Genomic DNA, 21,602 nt, shown 5'->3' with positions numbered 1-21,602 from the left:
TTGAACGTTACCTCACCCATGGCACGTTTATCCACCAATGCAGCACAAAATTATGTTGAAACCCTCACTATTTCACCCCCATTCACATGACAGCACAGATACCTTGAGTTTTTTTTAAAACTTTTCGCATGATACGAAGTCACTTTTCTTTTATGCAAGCACGATGAATCACGCCTTAAAAAAAAACTCTGATTCACACTTTTGCATGATCACAAATGCTGTAATATGTATGAAGCTGTACAAAATGATATGAAAATGAATTTTTCTTTTGAAACTGTACTTGGTTACCTTACAGAATCTTACACGGCCCCTGAGGAAGGGCTAAAGCCCGAATTGCATTGGGCCACCGGGCCACTTGTTAAAACACCATGAGAATAATCATGTGATGAACTGAAAATGAACAATTAAAAGAATAAATTTAACCATACAATTGAACTTGGTTTACACTTTATGAACAAATTATTGAACTTAGCACAGAGTGCTCTGGAGAGACACTGATCTCAAGGGAACAGTGCGTTCTACATACATGAAACAAGCCCATCTTTTGTTGGAAAGTGGTCATGAATGCCACAGAAATTTGCACCATAGAATGGATCCCTGTGGGGATGCCATAATTAAGGATAATCATAACAGCTTTGAGAGCCTTTCCCCACAGAGGTCAGAGGCTGATACTTGTACACCTGCTGGTTTTCATCCACGTCATAAGGACCGTCCTCCAATTTAGGAATGTAGTGCACATCCAACAGCACCAGACTGTTGGCTGGGTCAGACGCTTGTTCCTTGTCACTGTCATTAGCTTTCATGTATATGTTTGTTGTGTGCTTCCAGTGTGTGCCCTTGAATTTTTCCCTAGGTTAGCCTAAATGTACATGTTGTAGGCCTAATTTTTATTTGCACGTTACTATGTAAACACTTGCTTTGTGCCACACTGTACTTTCACATGGAGCCTGCATATGTTTTCACGTTCTGTTCTTTTCCTGGGATTTAGTCTGAACTTCCTAAACATGGTCAAGCAACAATGCCCCTTGTTGATCTCTCTGGTCAGGCACTAGCACCTAGACATAACATGATAGCACAGCTGTTGTTTATGAGCACATGTTTTGCCATGTAACAGAGTACAAGAGAGTAGGAAAACACACATGGAGTGAGAGTTCAGAGACAAGATCACGTCAGCTGAGCTGTAGAACATCCATCTGTATATGCTAAGGTATGGGGTCTGCCACTAATCCCAGAGTTATTTGCTATATAATCATTTAGCTTCAGAAGGAATATGGGGGGCGGTTTAGGCTACTCTATCATATCATGAGAGGGATTCTTTCTAGTGTTTGGTTCAGTAATAATAATAATAAATGAGCTTGTAAAGCGACTGGCTACATTAACAAGTGTGTCCCAGCGCTGCGGCTATTGATGCGGTCAGTGGAAACCCGATTAGAGCAAGTACAGTTTGGCTTTATATCTGTAAGAGCCATGTCTTAAATTTTTTCCAGAATCGATTTTCGGATTGTTCTAACCGGAGGTCCTGGGGAAGAGCGTCCCAGTGTTTAGCGGCTAGGAATCGAAACAATCAACCTCCCATTCTTGCTCTCCTAATTACTGGAATTTTAACCTGTCCCGACCCCCGGGATAAGGAGGCCCTGTTAGGAGTGTAGGGGGACAGTAAGTTATGCAAGTATACTTCAGACCCTTTCCTCGCAGGATACGTTGACTGAGGCATAGAGCCTTAAAGAGAATTCTCTCCTTCACCGGGAGCCAATGAAGAGTGACTTGGGCATTCTTGGAAGAGGCTCTCCTAGGAAGCATCAGGACTACACGGGCTGCCGCATTCTGCATACATTGTAGTTTCTTGACGCTCTTACCACTGGCTCCTACGCAGAGCGCATTCCCATAGTCCAGGCAGGAGGTTACCAGAGCATGAACTAATATTTTCCTGGCCGCTACGGGGAGCACATCTAAAATTTTCTTAAGGCCTTTCATTATCCCGAAGCACTTCCCTGCCACCCTCCTAGTATGGTGGTCAAAAGAGAGCTTAGGATTTAGCCACATCCCCAAGTTCTTCACCTGATCACTCGGGATAGGGGTGGTGCCCAAAGTCTGCAGCCACCACCTCGGAACCCACATCAAGGGAGCCCTACCTACAATCAAGACCTGTCTTACGTCCATTCAACTTCAGGCAATTGTGTGACATCCAGACTGCCAACTCCTGAAGACATGTAGAGCAGTTGGTGGCTGACTCTTCATGAGTTTCAGATAGGAATAATAACCACACAAAAGAGGGGTGGAGACAACAAACAAAAAAAGCATAGACTCAACACCCAGGTGCAAATGTTGGCACACTTTTGGGTGGTGAAAAACTGCCCTCACTCACACACAATGTGTGTGACATGCTTCATCATCGGGTCTGCTGCGACGTCCGAGCGTAGCCACACAACGGACGGAGCATAGGGAGGGGGGGGGGGGGGGGACAAACAAAATGTAAAGACACACACACAAACACTGGACGTGACCCCCAGGTCCACATACAATGACTCGAGACTGGATACAACACAAGACAACTCAAAGTGCAATAGGTGATATTAAAACTGACTCATGGATACCAAAACCATCTTTATTATTAGGTTCCACGGACAGGATTAAAAAATGGTAGGGTGGTGGTGTTATAAAGGGTTATTAAGACCCACCAACACCCCACTCGCACTACTTGCGTCAACATGTTTCGACCCTTAAATTGCCCTTAATCAATGGGTCACCTGGGTCTTCGTCAGGACATCTAGTTGTCCCAGTCTAACACTACCCCTCTTACCTCAATTAGGTGTTGAGAAGGGTGTATGTCACTCTTACCCATCAATAATGAGCTATGTGGAGGGAGTTCCGCCAACACTGTGACATTACGAGTTTACTAGAAAGTCACTTGACCTGGCACATGGTGGGAGGAATCCCAAAGAACACAACTGTTCCGGAGGGAACGTCCTGCCTAGTAGCCCCTTCTACAATGTGCCGCGACCAAGGATATAGGAATACCACTAGTTGCGTGTCATCTGCATATGACACAACACTAATGCCGTACTTCTCAATGATGTCTGCAAGAGTGGCCATATAAAGATTGAAAAGAGTGGGGCTCAGTATCGAGCCCTGTGGGACTCCTTGCGCCAGTCTAATGCTCTTAGAAAAATATGGCCTTTGAGACACTTGGAAGCATCTGTCCTGTAAGAAAGATCTTAACCATTTCAGGGCCAGCTTGGTTAATCCTCCTTCCTTGAGCCGTTGTAAGAGAAGTGGATGGGCGACTGTGTCAAAGGCCGCACAGAGATCTAACAGCATCAGTGCCACCGTCTGTCCCTCATCCGCATGTCTACGAATGGTTTCTGTGGATAAGAGCAACGCCGATTCTGTGGAATATGTTGCCCGAAAACCCGATTGCGTGGGATGGAGTAGACCACTTTTCTGCAATTTTAGCAAAGTATGGCAGAAGCGAAACTAGTTGTAAATTTTCCATCTGACTGATGTTCACCTCCAGCTTTTTCTTGATGGGGATAACCACTGCCTCTTTCCATCTTGGGGGAACGACCCGATTCAAACGAAAGTTTGAGGAGGTGACTGATAAATGTGGCAATAATGTCCATACTCTTGCTCATATTTTTAGGTTTCATGGGCTCTCTCAGTGAGCCTGATTTGATGCTTAGGACTATAGCTTTAAGCTCGCCTAAGGAGGGGAGGTTAAATCTGGAGAGGCAGAATGCCTCCTCCATATTACGCACTCCCGTCCTCTCTGACCTTCAGTGCCTCTTCCAGGAAGGTGGCATAGATCCATGCCACCTTCTCTGCAAAATAGTCAGCTATCAAGTTGGAAGATTCTACTGAATCATTACTAGGAGCTGAAGTTCTGGCTCAAGATGATAATTCTTTAAAATTTATAAATATCTCTCTAGAGAAGTTTTCGGCTTGTTCTATCTTTGTATTGTAGTAGGTGGCTCGAGTCTTCCTTACAAGTGAGTGTTAGTGTTTGAGACTGGTTTTATATATAGCCTTCCTACTCTGAGAAGTCTACTCTCCAATTTCTTTCCTAACACTTGCAGGATGACTTCACGACCCTTAGTTCCGCATTGAACCAAGGTGCAGATTTAGACTGTCTCCTTGAGTCACTAGTGGTCCAAGAGGCTGCACTATCGAGTTCTTCATTGATCCCTAGGTCTAGTGCACTGCAGACAGATTCTACATCATTCTCTCCCCGTGGCCACCCTTGCTGAACGGCGTGATTGAAATTGGCAGCTGAAAACCCAGCCCATTTCCTCTGAAATCTCCCTTCAATCAGCTTTCTGTAGCGCTGGAGTCTTACCTATCCTAGTCCTAAAAGGGATCATATAATGGTCAGTTCATGGAACTGCAGTAGGAGATTCGCCCGTTAATCCCCCCCCCCCCCATTGACGAAAATAGGATCTAGTAAGTGGCCGTGCTGGTGGGGATTGTAAAACTAATTGAAGCCAGCTCTTGTGCTGTGATATTCTCTATGTCATCAAAGTGTAAATTCAAATCATCCAGCACCAACACTTTAGCATCTCTCAGTGCTAGTTGTATTAGATGTTCTCCGAGACTGGTAGCAAATTGCGCGATCGGGCCGAGTGGTCTGTAGATTGAAAAGGCTTTTCATGGTGTAATTATTGTTTGCCGCGATTGTAAAAAAAAAAAAAACTGCCTCATAGGCTTCCACTGCGCCATCTCCAGGGAGCAATCTGGTCAGTTTATGGATAATGGCTATCCTCCCCCTTTGTTCACTGGGCGGTCTGATACAACTATCCCTTAGTTCAGGAGGGAGGGCCTCAAGGATTTCCGGTGCAGAACCCTTGTTCTGGTTGGTTATCTGCAAGATAGTCATGAAGCTCATGTTTATGCATGCTTAAAGATCTGCAGGTAACCAATATCATTTGGCAATCTTGCTCTTTTTTAGTTTCTTCAGTAGTTAACTTCAGTGTATAGGGGCAGTAACTACATTTATGTAGATTAGATCCGGTCTGTTTATTGTGCTCACATGATTTAAGCATAGGGGGACACAACTTATGTAGCTGCTCCGAGGTATATGTATAGGTGGTTGATAAATGGGCAGGGGTTCTCGCCCCGGTCGCGGCGTGCTGGCCTTTGGTGCACCCGCTGCACGTCCTTTGTGTCATGTGCTTTAAATAATGTTCTTCCACCTCCCCATTAGACCGCTGAGACTGCAGCCCAGAACCGGGAGACCGGAAGTGCTTTCCCTCCCCTATGTTCAATCGCATTAAAAACGCCGTGACGGACCGGGGATTCAGCACCAAGGAACAGAGAGTGATTTAAAATCAGCCAACACTACTAAATTTAAGAACAATGCTTTCGAGCAATTAAAAACACAAGTAACTGCTTGAGGAGTTGCAAAATGAAGTTTTACCATAAAGCACTTTGAAATGCCACCTTGATGTTACCGCTAAGCAATCATGTCTCAGCAGACACTGCCACTGTCTGCCAATCGCCATGCTGATTCGGATGCGTATTTGTTTTCAAATTGTGGCACGAATACTACTTCCAATTAGTGATTTGTAAACTGTTAGTGAATTGCAAAATGGGTTTAATGCATAACAATTAGACATTTTGTGGTCGCAAACCTAATGATTTTTTGGAATTGCAACAGATACTGCTTTGAACACCAGGCCCATTGTTCCTTAATTTCACGAGTTAACTGACTGGTAGGACAAAGATCTTTCACACAGGCCATCCCAAGGTGGATCATGCTCACACTTCCCCGATATCCTCCCCTTGTTCAAATGACTGCCAACTAAATCAACATACATTTTTAAAAATAGCCAGCATACCTCTATTTGACACATTGGCAGTGCAAAAACCTGCCAAGGAAACACCAGCAAGTCAGAAATTCGATGGATGCCAATTCCCTATCCTTAAATAGGGAGAAGAGAGAAATCATAGTTCTTGGACCAGGTTCAGCATGGATCATGGACTAGTGGCCAACAAACTTGTCAACTATGCTCTCTTGCATTATACAAGTCATTGGTGTTTTAGCATTGGTAACGGATTAACTTTCTCAGAACATGTCAAAACCATCTGCACCTTGGTTTCGTTTTTTTCAGATGTTCAGGAAAATTCTCCCTTTCATTCCTTCATCTGCCAGAAAGAATTGGTACAAGCACTTATTTCCATAATTGACTATTGTAACTACTCCTTCCCTGGTTGTCTACCTAAACAGCGGACCCAAAGCTTGTAGCTTTTTCAAAATGCCTAGAGAGAGGAATGTTTTTGTTACTTTTCATTATAGTGCTGTAATACTTTGAAGACGCTGTTTGCCCTTTATAAATAGCTTCAATCAAGGCTCTTCTCATCACCAACAAGAATATCAATAACACCAGACCAGGCTTCAACAAAAATATTAGATACACCTAAAAGGGTGTTCTTTTCAGTCAGTCAGAAAACTTTTTTTCGTCTGATCAGGTCCATAAAAGTTCAGAATGATAAAAACATTTCATAAATATCACATCTCAAGGTTCAAGAACACATACAGGGCAGTGAAGTTAAAATACAGTTAATTTCAGAGAGAACATTTCATAGAAGGCCTACCAATGATAATATACAGAAAATATATACACAGAAAGCCCGGAGGATCTCAAATTAAAAGTTAAAACAGGGTCAGTTCTTAGAAGACTTAAGACAAGGGGTAGGCAAATTACACTGATCCCTATCTGTTTCTGAACCCCTCAGACAGACAATACGCCCACCACCAGACAAAAGTTCTCATTCTCCAGCCTTTGCAGTTGCTCAAAATCCTCCATAAGGAAATTCATATTAAACGAGTGAAAGATAGGACCAAAAATAAAATCGCTTTCTGGCATAAGCATACTGAGCGCAAAATACAACTATGTGCTTTGAGTGGTAGGTAGTATTATTGCACAGACACCTAGGCAATGGTTCTCCCCAAGCTATAGTCCCAGGGAAGGCAACTTTAATGTGCAATAGGCGTAGTTGGAATATAATTAAATTAAACCCAAGGTTTCAATTCAAAAATCAAGAAAGGTAAGTCTCACACCTATGTCCGATTAATTGGACTGTAAAAGCGACTCACATGCAATTTGTTAAAGGCTGCTTTGTAAGCTTTGCCCTGCTTGTGCCGAAAAGCCTCCATTGCTCTGAAAACAGCTTGGGTCAGCACATGCTGGGTTTTCAGCGTTTTCTGCCGACCCAGCTCTAAGAATAGTTTCCTTATATAATTACGCCAGGGTACAGATTATCTGTATATGACCCAGCCTTCCTGAAAACATGAATACCACCTCCACAGCTATTTGCATTGTCCAATTAAAAACAATCCAACAAAACATCCATTGATAGCTGAGCATCGGAGTTCCCCCAAATCCTTAGCCATAAAAATAGTGGTGCGAACATTATCTGATCCCCTATTGGTACCAGGTCCAACTCTAAAAAGCACATAAAAGGACAAGATTAGGAGCAGCCAACAATCTACGGGCAAACTTATTTTCTACCTGTTGAATCGCCCCGGGTCCTTATAGCTCCATACCCCTGCACAATAGGTCACCACGGAATCACATTTGCTCCGATACATCTCAGTCAATTCTTTGATCTGTATATGACCCAGCCTTCCTGAAAACATGAATACCGCCTCCACAGCTATTTCAGTATAAGCAGCCCTAAATTGATGTAGACTCTGCCAGGTCAGGCTTTGGTAAAAAAAAAAAAAAAGAGCCCCAGATTATTACAACACTTCACTCTAAGGATTTCTATTCCAACAGAAAGTCCTTGTTTTCACATTTCCTAGGGCCTAAGCTCATTGTAAAAGAATTTTGGAAGTTGGTTTTAAGACAAGTGTTCTTTTCCATTGTTGCCAATTCACTCCTGCTCTTCAAGAAATTATATGGTGGTGGCACCTTCTTCTTGGTGCAAGCAGCCAAGCTCTGGAACTTATTGCCAGAAAGCATTAGGAACATCCATGGGAACTAATTCAGAATGCCAAAAGAATCTGGCTATTCTCAAAGAGTTGCCTCACTTACCCATGGACACGTCAAGATGACGACATCACTTGCCCATCCTAGCATCTCAACATTTCACAGCTCAGGAGTGTGGAATTGTATAAAATAACTACTTGTGCTGGGTAGGGATGCTTATAAAATCTACGTATCCTTTAATAAACAGTTATCAGTTTTGGTGAAATACAGGAAGGCGACAAATTGTAGCAACATTGTATTAATACTCTGATAATTGCCTCTCTGATTATATATTTGACAAGAAGTCTAGCTAAGCTCGGATATTACAACCTTTCCCCAAAATTATAAACAGGGTTTGGAAGTAGGTGAGAACAGTAATTCCAGCATTGCAACATCTTAAGGGTGTTCACTAACTCCTCTCCAATCTCTTCCCACGCTGGAAAAGGTGCTAAATTACCTCCAGATATGGGCAAGAGTAATCTTTTTTTCCAAAGTGGGGAAAAAAAAGCAGCGTAGAGAAAGTGAATATGCAAGCGACCAGCAGATTTAGTCTTAGGAAAGTAAACAAATGTGTATCACACAAAATGTAATTCATAAGTTTGTTAGGAATACAATTTTCAGGGGTTTCTAATGCTTAAGAATGAAAGTTGTACATGTACACCAATGCAATGACAAATATATAGGTGCACTTTTCAGACTTTTCGTTAAGACTTGGGCCACTGATTTAGTTTCATATTGCCCAAAACGGTTTTACACAGTTTAGTTATTGTTCATCTTTTGTTTACACTGGCATACATCAAACTTGTTTTACTATATGATAACTCACAGAAATTATTCTTGAAGTGTTGCAAAACACTTTGCTAAAAAATATTAAAAATAAATCTATTTCTTTGCTTTTTCAGAAAAATGCGGCACCCACGCTTTAGCCTAACATGTTTAAAGATCAGGTGCGGGTGCCGCAAATAATTTTCTCTTTTCAATCATAGACCCATTTTGTAACTGAAATGAAACAAGTGTAAAACATTTTTTAATGAAAACTAGTGTGGGTTAAGCAACATGGAGTGATGGTGGATAGCTACGCTAGACCATCTTCCAGACCTCATAAATTATCTGAAGACAAACATGCTTTGGAAAAGCAGTTTTAGAAAATGCCGACTGGAAAGAATCCAAAAGCAAAGTCTGCAGCGGGTTTAAAAAAATCCTGTGTCTGTAGCGCATGCTTTCATTTCTAAGCATTTCACATTCACGGAACTGAAGGAGATGGAATACCCTCCCCTGGGCAAGAGCAAGCGGAGACGAGAAGCATGCGGCGCACTGTTAAGTCTTTCATTCTACCAATATGAACAGACTGATCTGCGGCGTATTCTCTCACTACCCACAGTGCAAGTAAAAGTAATATAGCAATTTTATTGGGCCGGTCACATTTTATGGGACAAAAAAAAAAAAGAAAAAAAAAAGTCATTGGAAAAAACATCTTTTATTCTTGCCGGCTCCGAAGCCTTTTATATTGTTCCGAAATTGTCCTTTGAGCATTTCTTCTTTTGTTGAAATAGAACAGAATGCTTACCAGACCGTGAGTTTTCTTTATTGCTAATTTGGCTTATGAGGAGTCCTTGACTGTGATATTTTTTTATTTACACATGATGTAATTATGATTATTAAATGTCAGCCTATGTTTCAACATACACATCTAAGGGAAAGCCGCACTTTCAGAAAAAAACACAGAACCTACTTACATTTAGCACCTGAAATTATTGTAAATATTAAAGTCTGTCATACCGCTCATGCACCACAACAACATTTTGTACGTCCTCCATAAACATTCATGTTAAGTTGTCCTACGAGCGAATATATTTCATCAGACCAAGCACTACATTGGGTATTGCTTTGTTCCAGTAAGCATTAAGCACTGGCAGTTATTTTAACAGGTGGGTAGTTTCCGTGTTTACAAGCCATCTCGGACCACACCACGAAATGTGTTTGTAAAGTTTGGGATCAACCCTCACTATGATTAACAGGTCTTTATTGTTTCTAAATCAGTGGTACTGAACGTTTGCTGGTTGAAGTCCTATACCAAAATAAAAGTCTGGCCTGGCAGAATGTTTGCATTGCCAGCATTCCGTCCATCATTTGTTTGCTGGAACACTTTTTGCCTTAAGAGGGAAGGGTATGCCCAGACGTGGGTCCCTTGCTCACTGTGACACTGGATTCAAGTTAGCCTGGCTGCTGAAGGGTGACATACCCTGCAACCGGTCCCAGGATGCTTGTTTCCAGTCCAGGGAGGACCTGGCCGGGCAGTTGGGTCTGGACTGTTCCCATGGGGCACAGGGTCAAGACTGATTTGCATATGGCTGGCTCCAAACTGGGGTGACATAGTGGGCAAAAGAACGATGGATTAAACAGATCTTTTGACTGGGGGAGAATTTTTGCATTGTCAGCATTCCGTCCATCAATTGTTTGCTGGAACACTGGCAGGAAGCAGAGACAACACCGTAAAGGAAGGGCAGATCAACTTTAGCTGCCCGCGAAAAAACATTGGTTCTAAAGATAGTCTCTATTTCGAGCAGATTAACATTCAAGGGAGTATTAGTGAGAAACATTGTTCTTTCACAGAAAAGTACTGTGGTAATCTAACAAGCAAGGCAACCGGTTTGTCAAGGATGTTGGACCAACTTATTAAGTGGGCAAAAATGAATATGACAAAATGTTGCCCTTGTATCCAAACAATAGGATTTGTACTCCGAGAAAAAAGAAAAATCCACCTGTTCGTTGTTGCTGCAAATGTAAAGCTTTCTGCATCCTTTATGAACCTAGTTCGGGATATAAAGCAACAAATAAATAAATAATCCTGCATAAATGGAAAGTTACCACAAATAAACACCTTTTTGCGCCCGGTGACAACTTCCATCCCAATGTTTATGTATTACAATAGAGAACTACTTACTGGCACTCGATAAAAAACCCAAATCGTACATTGTATACAACGTTATAAAGAACCCAAAGCGGATTACATTTGGGATCTCCATAAACGCGAAAACAGCTGCACCCTGTTCACGGATGTTAGCATTAACCGTCCTCTCTGTTAGCTCCAAACTCAAACAATATTTCCATTATAAATCAGTTGAGTAATGCAAAGTAAGCGCATGCGTACAAGAACCATTCGATTCCCATTTCACGGCCTATGAAAAGTTTAACAACGCGGGGAACGCGCGCGGCCGGGAAAAAACACACCACCGCTTCTCATGCACGCGCCTCGCTCCTCGGCTTTTATCTTGTGCGTCAGCAACAGGGCGCGCGACACGACGGTGCTCGGGCAGAGACCGGCGTCCACCGAGGTAAGCGCTGCGCGCCTTCTTGCTCCCGGGGCTCCTCCCCAACGCTTCCACCGAGCCCACGCTCTGCCTCCCCCTGCCCCTCACGCACCGCGTCCATCCTGCGGTCCCTGCGGAGCGTGAGGACGTCGCGGCGCTGAAGACGACGACGGCCAGGCGGCTGCGGCGTAAGGACGGCGCGAGACGGAGCGAGGTGCCGCTGTGCGTCACTCGGCAGCCGACGTGCTCCATTGCCCTCCCCCTTCTTGTCGTCTCTTGAACGTTTTGTGCGTGTGGGGTAACGGCTGAAAGTGGGTGGGGGCACACGTTCGGCCAACTGTCTCATGATCATCCACAATAACGTCCGTTGAGGCAAAGCCCCCGGGTTGGGCGGGTTTATGAATTATGTGGAAAACCTCTGAAGGGGGGATTTCTGAGGAGACACATTCCCCGGGCGCCCTAAACGGAAACGTCGCGCCCTGCTTTCGATTTGGACTGGTTGGCTGTCGATTGTCCTTTAATATTAATAAAAAAGTAGATTTTTCTCAAAAAACTATGCGGATTGTTTAAAATCACCAATAACACCTTGCTTGATGTGTAGTAACATGCCTCTTCTGAACCCCCCCCCCCCCCCTCCCCATTGCTGGTTCTTTAGTCGCGCCTTGCATCCTGGGAATTGTTGTTTTTCGCACACCCCTTCAGAAAACACAAGAGCTTTACTACTCGAATGCGAAGTATTGTTAACAACACCGTTAGTTGTTACGGATTGTACGTTACATGGGGTCGCTTTTCATCGACATTCCGTCAAACAAAGCTAAAACATTGTCCATGCGTAGTTTAGGTTGAGTTACCACCCCAGGATAGGATCTTCGAAAATTATCAAGTTGTTTTCAAATGGAAACTTACCTTTGGATTCCTATTTACATGCCATAAGGATCTCATTAAATGCAATATTTGTCAAGTTGCGAGCTGCGGCTTTTTTTGTGTGGAGACGGGTCCAGGAGGCACATTTATTAAATGTCTCACATGGATTAATCAACCTATATGAAACAGTATAGTACGGACCCAATCTATTTTTATTTTATTTTAAAAGTTTTATATAGCGCTATCTTAACCCGTAGGTATCAGAGCGCTTTACATACACACAGTAAAACAGCAGAAGGACATTACATTATATAGTAGGCCGGCAGTAAGGAAGCAAACCAAAGAAAAAATACAGCATGGGGAAAAAAATATGCAGCGCAGCGGAGGGGGAGAGAGCAATAAAAAGAGAAAGGTGAGAAAGACATAGTCCTGTCACCCACTATCCTTGAATGACCAGGGAGAGGGGAGACAACTCAGATATAGTAGTCTAGGTAAGTTGACGTTGGTCATGAAAGTATTTGTTTAGGAGATGGAGTTTCAGGTCCCTTTTGAAACAGGAGGAGGGGTTGCATCTGAGGACTCCAGGGAAAGTTTTCATATTTTAGGAGCGTTGCCTGAAAACGATCAGTATTGGGTGGTTTTCTTTTTCATTTTCCAAGGAATAAGAAGGAGTGAGCTGGAGCTTCTCAGCGTTCTGGATTGCCCTGCTCTTATCAGTTTGTTATTTAGGTAGTTGGGGGCAGGAGAGTGAAGGGTTTTTTGTGTGATGCAGGCCAGTTTATAGATGCATCTCCCTTCCACGGGAAGCCAATTGAGGCAGTTGAGAGCTGGAGTGATGTGTTCCAATCTTTTAACTCCAGATATGAATCGAGCGGACATGTTTAGCTCTGCTCTTAGAGGGGCTAGGTGAGCTTTTGGAGTCCCTGTAAGGATGGCGTTCCCGTAGTCGATTTTAGAGAGAACTCGGGATTGGGCTACTGTCTTGAGGTCATCGTGGGGTAGAAAAGGTTTCAATTACTTGAGGTGTTGCATTACTAACTTTAACCATGCTGCAAACATACTGAATGGTAAATTCTGTTATATTCCGATACATATTGAATCGCCCATTTTGCGGTTATGAATTTTCTTTATTAAAAAAATAAGTAGAGCGTGGAGGTGAATACATACGTACTCTTCTTGTGCTCCAAATGTATTCCTAAGCCACTCTGTTTTTGTTCATCAACGAACTCTACATTACAATATTTGGAGCTCATAATTTATAGGCAAAAAGAAACTAAACGTGCCAGGATGCTTAGTCGTGTTGGCTAAAATGTACACTTAGGAAGTATAACAATTTGACAGCTAGGTAAGTTGTGTTTATATCATGCACAGTTTCCTACAGTAATATGGCAACGCAGTAGTCAAACATTTTCCCTCACATTTTACTTTATGAAAAATCACAAATGAATGAAATGGACACAACAATGTGATGAATAAAAAGAACCACTTTCACTCAAACCAACCTGGATTTTTGTGTTGATTTCAAGCATGGAATTATCATTTTTGATACGAATATAACGCTGGAAAGGAGGAACACCTGCTCACAACCCCTCCTACAACTTTTTATTCAAGGCTGTTCAGGTCCAGAGCCTTGAGCAAAGTTCCTCCACTTACGTTAGGGATTCATATCCAGTACCAGGATCCCTGGGCCATTCACCCTCCCTTTAACATCATACCTGCGAGAGAGTACATGGTGTTCTTAAAACAATACACCTTTAGTGTGTCTTTAGTCCCTAGTGAAGATAGGCTACTCAGACGCATGACATCCCTATTGCACTTCTTTTTTCAATCGACATCCAGTACACAGCACTTACATATCCAGTATAATTCATGAAAATAAGGCCCAGGTTGCCTATTGGACAAATGAAAGCACCATGTTTGCCTACATTTCCTATTCAGCACTCCTTCTCTCAAAGTAGTAGATCAATCTGTGACTCATAACCCCTTAAGCCCTCCAACCCACACCTCTGCTCCTGGCACCCCAGGTTTCTATGAAAAGAAAAAAAACAAGGAGCCAGAACTGATATTAATAACTGATAATAACCGCAGTAAAAGTGGCAATATCCAATCTTGATTCCACACTGATAATTCTTATTTATACAACAGAGAAACAGATTCAGGCTCTTAACTGGAAAAAAATCTATGTCCATGGTACTTATCTTGTGAAAATGCGTACAACATTAAACATACGTAGGGGCCAGTTTGCCCCTGGATTAATAAAATTACATACCAAAGAGACCATAACGAGGTGCCACTTTAATAGGCAATAAATGGGATGGCACTAAGTATGCCAAAAACAACTTCTTATCTCCAACAACAATTTTATAAAAATGATGTCAGTGGTAATGATCTACAATTTTCAAAACATTCCCTGCAATCTGCAAGTTATGGCCCACTGTAGTTTCAACAATTGCTACAAAAAAGTTGAAGCAACAGAAGAACCATATTTTCAATAGGGAGAACGTGATTTTACGAAGTAAATAGAGATGTGCTATGGGCTGAAAAGGTATGCAGAGTCTGCTTTCAGGGGCCCATTGCGGGCCCCCAGGGACTCCGGGGGGGTGCACATGGGGGGTACCTATGGTACACCCCTGCCTTTCAATTAACAACGTGGCATGCACCGCGCGGTGCCTGTCACGTGCATTGAGATGCACAACCTGCCTTTGTGGCATTGCGGAGGGCGGTGCTCTCTGCACCACCCACCACAATGTTGCAGATGCGCCCTCAGCGGGCGGTCCTGTTTCCCGAGGGTATGGCGGGCGGTAATGGGGCCCTATGTGTCTACCCTTTCAACTATTACTCAGCGGTGCTCCCTTGTTTGAGGCTGCTCACACTTATTCTGGAATGTTTGAAGAATGTGTACTATTCAAATTCTCAGCCATATTACCTTTTGAATGTGCTGAACCATAAATACAAGTTAGCCAGTCGCCTGCGAGAACTTTTGTCTACCGTACATTCTGTAAGTGCACCAGCTAACTTAACATTTTAATTGTGAGCATCTATAGACACAATGTAGTCCTCTTCACTTTTGCATTTCAGCAACCCCTGGCTTCCAATCTAACATTGAACTTGAAGACCAGCTAGCACTCTTCACTAGTCTTATAAAGTATACAACCGTAATTCTCGTGCGAGTAGAAATCCCAGTTCACTTATGGGTGGTTTGTTTTAAGATGTCAAAGCTATTTGGTGCTTAATAAGATTGATTACTATACTCTTCAATTCAGGGCTTCAAACTCTGGAATTTTACCCATAGCCCGACTATAAATTGAAAGCAAAGAACAGACGTGTAAAAAAAGCAATTTGTGTGGTCCCTTTCATCCATTGACTTGGGACTCGAAATGCAGAAATACTAAAAAAATTGACGTATGAATGCTTCTAATGACAGATACATTTTTTTTTTCCTCTTGCGTTTGTGTTGCTTCACCAACTCCCATGTTATTCTGAATTCTGGAACATCAGAGAAGCAATTTAAAACCGGGGTCACATAGCCGCAGTATGTGCTAGGACCCTTTGTGTTTTAGTTTACCTTGGACAACCACAGACCCTCGTTTGCCACTGGAGTGCTCACCTCACAACTGCAACGTATCCATGGACCTGTACAAAAGACATGGATTTAGGGAGCTAAGCTTTTTTAGTTAGCTTTTCAACTTAAATATGCAGTAAAAACCACAATTCGATATTAACAAGAATTACAAGAGAAATGTTTAAAATTTTAAAGAAGCTATTGATGACAAGTACTGCGGTAATCATCTGCAAAGGTGAAAATGGACGGTTTTAGTAAAGGTATCAACCAATATTATAACTGTTGTAAAACCTTCATGCAATGAAATGCTCTTAATACATGGGTATTGCTTGTCTTTGTTTAGGAATTTTAGGTACCCGTTGAAGAAGACCCACTTGTCTTTGATGAGGAATGTTAACCTGAGCACACACAGGACAAATGAGAACACATGATTTAATTAAAAAAAAGTTGATCCAGCTTGAAAGTAGAAGAACATCCTTTATCAGTATCAACCAAAAGATGTATGACCTTATTAAAGACATTCTTCCTGAAGCATCTTTAAGAACAACCAGGTCTTATTTTTTGAAAACAGTTCTTCTGTCTGGGGAAGATTTAGGAGCTACACTGGTGCCAGTTATCTAGCTCACAACATATAAATAGGAACCTTTTAGCCCAACAATTTTAATTGCATGTAAGCATTGTTAATTTGAAAAGATTTTTCTGCCTGCACAACAAAGATAAATCAATGACCACTAAATGGATAGAGTTTGAAAGTAAAAACCCTGGTATATACATGTAATACAACTTTATATTGAAAATAAATTAAGCAAGTCCAGTGTGCTTGTCTACTATTACAACACCGAACATGATATAGTTCATGCAGATTTGTGTCATCTGTTCATAGCTTACATTCCAAATCAAGCTTCCAGTAACATATACCCCCAATTCAGCTCAGTCAATTTTGTTGGCAAGTTGTTCAAAAAGAGAATCCTTTTTATAAACCAAAAGTCTGTGAGGAAAACAAAAGTAGGCTGCGCTTGATGTATTATCAACCTCAACTTGCTATAGGGAAGTGCCAGTAGCTTTGTCAGGAGTGTCAGCCCTATCATGATTTTTTAGTATCTTCAAGATGACGAAGAGCCTAAGGAGAGGCAGGTGCAAAGATTTACTGAGGACATTCAGAAGGCTTCCCGGGGAATGCAGTCTATCCATTGGTTATTATTGGCTTTGTGTTTGTTAACTCACAGTTGCTTGCTTTCAATTTGTTGACTTTGTTTTAGACCTGTCAGTATGTCTTTATCCCTCCTGTGGAGCATAGCTTGTTTACAATATTCTTCCACAAGTGCTCACTTTATGTAAATCGGCCTTTACATTTTTTTCTTATCTTGTCTCAGTTGCTGTGCATTCAAAGACTGAGGTCAAATATTGGAATTTGTTTGTAGCACACAACAAAATGTAAATATCTGTACATGAATTCTACAAATATTTCAGAATGTATAAGAATTATCAAAGGACTAATGAAGCAATTTTTTTGTAATTTGGAATTTGGAAATGGGGTGGAAAGAAATATTTTAATACGATCAAAACTGAATAATACATTAGTTGATGCCTGGTCCACACACTATCATTTGTGCCCTGTTCTTATCAGTAAAACTGAACGTCGGTGCAAATATAATGGTCGTTTCAATTGAAAAATTGTTGTCTGTAATGGCAGTGTGCTACCTCAACCACTACCCCATGACACTCCACAACACTCTACTCCTCTTAATACAACGACACTCTACTCTACGCTATTCCATGACACACCACTCTACGACTCTCTTCTCCGCTCTACTTTATGCCACTCCACTCTATTCCACTCTACATCAATCTAGGACACTCAATTCCACACTGCCACTCCACTCTCTGCCACTTTACGCTACTACACTTTACAATACTCCACTCTATGACACACTACTTGGTGATATTCTGTGCTGCTCCACTCTACAACACTCTACACCCCTCTATACCTCTTGGCACCCTGTGCCACTTTAGGCTGCTCCATGCTATGCCTCTCCTCTCTGACAGTTTCCTCCATTCTACAATGCTCTACTTCACTGTACTCTATGCTCCCTTACTCTGCACCACTGTACTCCACTCTATGCCACTCTAAAGCACACTCCTCTCTATGAAATTCTACTGTGATATTTTACAACACTCCATTCCTCTCCAACCTTTTCCAGTTGTTGGAACCCCCTTTGAAAGGGTAGGGATGGACATTGTGGGGCCACTGGATCCCAAGACAGCCATGGGCAACAGGTACATCCTGGTCTTGGTGGACCAAGCCACCCGGTACCCAAAGGCAATCCCTCTCAGGACAACGGCGGTGCCAGTGGTGGGCCAGGCGTTAATGGGGATCTTTTCCCACGTGGGGTCCCCCAGAGAGGTGGTTTCTGACAGGGGGGACCACCCACAAGGTAACGATCTGGTAGAGTGATTCAACCAAACCATGAAGGGCATGATTAAGGGTCTAACAAAACCCATGAGGCGTAAGTGGGAAGTCCTCTTGCCATGCCTTCTCTTTGCGTACAGGGAGGTGCCTCATAAGTGTCTAGGGTTAAGTCCCTTTGAGCTTCTATATGGTCACCCTGTGAGAGGACCTCTGAGTTTGGTAAAGGAAAGCTGGGAGGCAGCTCCCAGGAAAGCTCCACAGGATGTGTTTAGTTACATGCTGGACTTCAGAAACCAAACTTCCCTCTTCAGGAAACTTGCTCAGGCAAACCTGGAAGCAAGCCAGGAACAAATGAAGAAGTTGTATGACCAGAATGCCCCTCTGGTCGAATTTCACCCTGGGCAGAAAGTGTGGCTCATGGACCCAGTGGAACCTTGTGCCTTGCAGGACAAGTGGACTGGGCCGTTTGAAGTGATGGAACGCAAAAGTGATGTCACCTACCTGGCGGATTTGCGGACCCCAAGGAACCCTTTGAGGGTCCTCCACGTGAACCGCCTCAAGCCCCACTTCGAGAGGTCCGAAGTGAGCATGCTCCTGTCGACAGATGATGGGGTGGAAGAGGAGAGTGAACCTCTTCCTGACCTCCTGTCTACCAAGGAGCACAATGGGCCAGTTGAAGGTCACCTACACTGACCACAGAGCAGCAGAGCGACTGTCACCAATTGTTGGGATAGTTTGCCCCACTGTTCTTCCTGACCCCAGGTGTTACTCACTGGTGTACCCATGACGTAGACACCGGTTGACAGCCCTCCTGTGAAGCACAAGATTTACAGGTTGACTGGCCGGGTCAAGGCCAGCTTTAAAGAGGAGGTCTCTAAGATGTTGGTGTTAGGGGTGATCGAGTCTTGGGCCAGCCAGCCCAGTTGTCTTGGTCCCAAAGGCTGCTGCACCCGGTGCCACTCCAGAACTGCGGTTTTGTGTGGACTAACGTGGGCTCAGTGCAGTCACTAGGACTGACGTGCACCCCATCCCCAGAGCTGATGAGCTCATTTATCGGTTGGGAGCTGCCAAGTTCCATAGCACGTTTGATTTAATGTCTGGGTACTGGCAGATTGCCTTGACCGATGGGGCCAAAGAGAGGTCCGCATTCTCAACTCCAGAAGGACGTTATCAGTTCCGGGTTATGCCCTTTGGATTGAAGAATGCCCCTGCCACCTTTCAGAGGTTGGTCAACCAGGTGTTGGCTGGACTGGATGATTTCAGTGCCGCACACCTGGATGACATCGCAGTGTTCAGTTCCAGCTGGGAAGAACACTTGCAGTACGTCAGGGAAATGTTGAGGGCGCTGCAGAGGGCAGGCCTCATGATCAAGGCCAGTAAGTGCCAGATCGGGCAGGGTTCTGTGGTGTACTTGGTGCACAGCACCCGTGCTCAAGGCATCCGACTTCTCCGAGGAATTAGTCATACAGATTGACGCTTCAGAGCATGGTGTGCGAGCGGTGCTCTCAACTGAAAGAAGAGGGCCTAGACCAGCCTGTAATCTTCCTTAGCAGGAGACTACTCCCCAGGGAACAGAGGTGGAGTGCCATAGAAAGGAAAGCTTTCACTTTGGTTTGGGCACTGAAGAAGCTGAGGCCCTACCTGTTTGGGACTCACTTCCGGTTTCAGACAGACCACAGGCCCCTCAGATGGTTAATGCAAATAAGGGGTTAGAATCCAAAACTGTTGAGGTGGTCCATCTCCCTAAAGGGAATGGACTTTACGGTGGAACACCGTCCTGGCACAGAACAGGCCAATGCAGATGGTCTGTCCAGGTTCTTCCGCCTTAGTGAAGAGAACTCCCAGAAGGGTGAGTAGTTCTCTCTACTTTCAGCTGGAGGGGACATGTGTTAGACTTTGCATCTTTTGGCGCGTTTCCCATGAGTTTTTGCTTTCTGACCTCCCGGTTTTTACTCTGTTTGTGCTGGCTTAATGTTTCTGCGCACTTTTCTCACTGCTGATCAGTGGTAAAGTGCAAGTGCTCCAGTGGTAAAATGTGTTGTGGATTGGTGTTTCCATGATTGGCCTGTTTGATATATGTGTCAGTTCCTAGTCAAGTGCACTGTGTTTGCCAGGGCCTGTAAATCAAATACTGTTGGTGGGCTGCAGCACTGGGTTGTGCCACCTGCCCAAACAGACCGTAAATGTAACTCCGGCCTGCCATTGCAGAGCCTGTGTGCAGTCTGGCGCTGCCATGTCGACTTTGCTAAGTGCACCTACTTGCCAGGCCCTCACCTTCCCTTTTCTTGCATGTCATTCATCCTGAAGGTAGCCCAAGGTACCCTTGTAGGCGGGGTGAAATGTATATGAAAGGTAGGACATGCCCTGGTGTGTGTGGCATGTCCTGATAGTGAATTACTGCCAATTTCGTTTTTCACTATTGCAAGGCTATCTGTTCCCCATAGGACAGAATGGGAAGGTTGTTTATAACATCTGATAAACATAACTGGCCCCAGAAACTAGGTAGGAAAATGAAGTTTAGTATGCCTGAACTCAGAATCTAAAGATGCATCTTTTAGTGAAGGTGATTTTTAGGTCTCGCCTACGCAGCGTGCATGCACTGCCTAGGAGTCCTTTAGCCATCGCTCTGGATATTTTCAAGCACACACTCATGCTTGTGGCGGCATCCACCTTCCGGAAGCAAGCAGGGGTGCGCCACAAGCACAAGTGCAGTGCTTGAAAATGAGCAGACTGCACACGCACGCATGCACCACTCCCGAAAACAACTGCTGCTTGTTTTCCCAAGCACCCGATTCCGCACTTTACCTTCACTTTACCTTTAACTGGGGTGCGCCGCTATTAAAGTGATAGCCAGGAGCGAGCTCAACTTATTTTAGCATTTTCTGCCAGCTTCTGTCGCCGTCTCTGCGATTGCTTTCCCCATGCATTTTTCCCACGAAGGGCTACTTTAGTGCCTGCTTTCATTAACATGGACAAGTCAGTCCAGTCTTCCTTGTAGCCCAAATGTGCCTCCCCATTACTTGAGCCACAGCATTACGTATCTCTTGTAACTCCCTCGGACCGTCGTTCGTCCGTTTAATTTAGCATTTGCTGGCCGCCGTCGCCGCTGCAGATCAGTGCTTGTTGTAAATTGCATTAGCTGTCCTCTCGACTCTCCGTTAATGAGATCCCACGGCGGCGGTGTCTGCCCATTGATCGCCCGCCTCGCACCCTGGCAATTAGTGGCAGGCGCCGTGTCGCTGCTGCAAGATGGCAGGGGTGGTCGCCCATTACACCCGCACCTCCCTGGCACTCCAAGCCCTCGCTTACTTCCAACTCAGCCTGGAAATCAATAACATGCTATTTTTATTTTCTTGATTTTTTTTTATTTAAATGAACTTGAATAGTTTTTTTAATAGGGGCTGGGTGTATGGGCACACGCAGTTGCTCCTCTCGCCTTCCCAGAAAATGAGATCGTTCAGATAGCGCCCACTGTGAATCGAGCAGCCTCT

General features: G+C 43.8%; 1 protein-coding gene across 2 annotated transcripts in view; it reads left to right on the top strand.

Annotated features, from left to right (window-relative positions):
- The first annotated feature begins 11,233 nt into the window (after positions 1–11,233).
- GMEB2 (glucocorticoid modulatory element binding protein 2) overlaps positions 11,234–21,602 on the top strand; it is a 161,342-nt gene continuing 150,973 nt past the window's right edge. Inside the window, exon 1 of one of the 2 annotated variants that reach the window (XM_086932744.1) lies at positions 11,234–11,299. The gene's annotated coding sequence lies outside the window, so the exon portion shown is untranslated. The remainder of the gene's footprint in view (positions 11,300–21,602) is intronic. The other variant, XM_086932743.1, reaches the window with a different exon arrangement.

Source organism: Lissotriton vulgaris, chromosome 7 (assembly GCF_964263255.1).
Source record: "Lissotriton vulgaris chromosome 7, aLisVul1.2, whole genome shotgun sequence".
NCBI classification, from domain to species: Eukaryota; Metazoa; Chordata; class Amphibia; order Caudata; family Salamandridae; genus Lissotriton; species Lissotriton vulgaris.
Note: the sequence above shows the minus strand (reverse complement) of the source record. Positions and strands in the feature narration are given on the sequence as shown.